At 50.1% G+C, this 2,500-nt stretch overlaps 1 protein-coding gene across 1 annotated transcript in view; it reads left to right on the forward strand.

Moving 5' to 3' along the window:
• The first annotated feature begins 1,017 nt into the window (after positions 1-1,017).
• Positions 1,018-2,500, forward strand: part of ltb4r2b (leukotriene B4 receptor 2b) — a 7,431-nt gene continuing 5,948 nt past the window's right edge. The window contains exon 1 of the mRNA XM_036518935.1: positions 1,018-1,134. The gene's annotated coding sequence lies outside the window, so the exon portion shown is untranslated. The remainder of the gene's footprint in view (positions 1,135-2,500) is intronic.

Consider the following 2,500-nt stretch of genomic DNA (forward strand, 5'->3'; position numbering starts at 1 on the left):
TGTGTGTGTGTGTGTGTGTGTGTGAATATGTACAGATTCTGTGTGTGTGTGTGTGTGTGTGTGTGAATGTGTACAGATTCTGTGTGTGTGTGTGTGAATGTGTACAGATTCTGTGTGTGTGTGTGTGTGTGAATGTGTACAGATTCTGTGTGTGTGTGTGTGTGTGTGTGAATAAGTACAGATTCTGTGTGTGTGTGTGTGTGTGTGTGAATATGTACAGATTCTGTGTGTGTGTGTGTGTGTGTGAATGTGTACAGATTCTGTGTGTGTGTGTGAATATGTACAGATTCTGTGTGTGTGTGTGTGTGACGCTCATTGTGCCGTTTGAAGTTGTTGAAGTTTGCCGTTTGAAAGTGTATCGTATTAGTTGCCCTATAGGCTGTAATTGTACAAATCTGATAGTACTGCGTCCTCAAACAGACCTTGCTCTCAGCTGAGAACTGTCTCATTATGGAACTGTACACATCCTGTCCCCGTACTGTCGCTGTACCTACTGTATGCACTTTTGTAAGTCGCTTTGGATAAAAGCGTCTGCTAAATAAATAAATGTAAATGTAAATGTAAATATGTACAGATTCTGTGTGTGTGTGTTAGTTGTAAATGCCCTCAGGCACACACACACACACACATACACACACACACACACACACATACACACACACACACACACACACACACACACACACAGAACGTGTACACATTCACCAACACACACACACACACATACACACACACACACACAGAACGTGTACAAATTCACCAACACACACACACACACACATATCATCAGAATGTAGGGAAAGAGCAATAAAGAGAGAGAGAGAGAGAGAGAGAGAGGGAGAGAGAGAGAGAGAGAGAGAGAGGGAGAGAGAGAGAGAGAGAGAGAGAGAGGGAGAGAGGTAGAGAGGGAGAGAGGGAGAGAGAGAGGGAGCAGCAGGGCAGACACACCTCTTCCGTCACCACAACATGTTACAGCTTGAGTGTCAGTGCCTCTATTTATCAGTGAGAGAAGAGACGGAAGCTCACAGAGGCCTGAGAGACGGAGAAACAGAGAGTGGAGGAGGAGTGTCCGTCTGCTCCAGGACACGCTCACAGACAGCAGCACTCCAGAGATCTCCCTTCCACAAGCGTGAGGTCAGTGAGTACCTGTGACCACTCGCACTCTCATTCCTCTTTCTTCTCTCCTTAAATCCATCTTCGCACTTTTCTTTATCACACTCATCCATCTCTCTCTCCCTCCGTTTTCCCCCTCCATGGTGCTGTTTGTGTTGCACTGACCCGAGGGCAGTAATGACAGCCTCATTTTGGCATCTGACCTCTCATTACTGGTCCAGGATCAGTTCTGAGAGTGAACAGACGTAATACAGCAGCTGCTGTGATGTCAGCATGATATAAACTGTGCCTTTGTATTCCTGTTGGGGGCCAGAACAGAATGACTGAAGAATTGCACATGTGTGTCAGTCCTGGAGTGTGTGTTTCTTTTTTTCATTCTCCATCTGTCTGTCCGTCCGTCTCCTGCTGTCTTGGATCCACTGGGTGCCTCTTTCTCCCGCACTCATGCTGGGACGTGTTTATCTGGCTTCTCCTGCAGCTTCAGTCACGGTCTGCCACATGCGGCCACCTACACTCACTTAGAACACCCCCATATGGGTGAGAGGAGGATCGTGGGTAAAGAGTCCCGCTCAGTGGGTGAGAGGGGGATCGTGGGTAAAGAGTCCCGCTCAGTGGGTGAGAGGGGGATCGTGGGTAAAGAGTCCCGCTCAGTGGGTGAGAGAGGGATCGTGGGTAAAGAGTCCCGCTCAGTGGGTGAGAGGAGGATCGTGGGTAAAGAGTCCCGCTCAGTGGGTGAGAGAGGGATCGTGGGTAAAGAGTCCCGCTCAGTGGGTGAGAGGAGGATCATGGGTAAAGAGTCCCGCTCAGTGGGTGACAGGGGGATCATGGGTAAAGAGTCCCACTCAGTGGGTGAGAGGGGGATCGTGGGTAAAGAGTCCCGCTCAGTGGGTGAGAGGAGGATCGTGGGTAAAGAGTCCCGCTCAGTGGGTGAGAGGAGGATCGTGGGTAAAGAGTCCCGCTCAGTGGGGGGGGGGGATCGTGGGTAAAGAGTCCCGCTCAGTGGGGGGGGGGGGGGTAGAGAAGGTTTTCTGACAGAGTTTTGCTCTGAGCAGGCATGTTTTTGCCTGTTACACTCTGTGTCAGTTCACTACCAGCCGTTGCTTGTGTGAATATTTGCTCAGATGCGTCAATTTGTCCATGAGTTACACACACATGCACGCACGTGTCAGCTATTGGTACAGGGCTGTGTGTGTGCGTGTGTGTGTGCACGCACGCGTGTGTGTGTGCGCGTGTGTGTGTGTGCATGTGTGTGTGCGTGCGTGTGTGTGTGTGAGCGTGTGTGTGAGCATGTGAGCGTGTGTGTGTGTGTGTGTGTGTGTGAAACAGAAAGATAGAGGCCATGTGTTTCAACATGCTTCTGGCAGAGCAGATCAGCAGGCAGCAGAGT

This window comes from Megalops cyprinoides, chromosome 24 (assembly GCF_013368585.1).
Source record: "Megalops cyprinoides isolate fMegCyp1 chromosome 24, fMegCyp1.pri, whole genome shotgun sequence".
NCBI lineage: Eukaryota > Metazoa > Chordata > Actinopteri > Elopiformes > Megalopidae > Megalops > Megalops cyprinoides.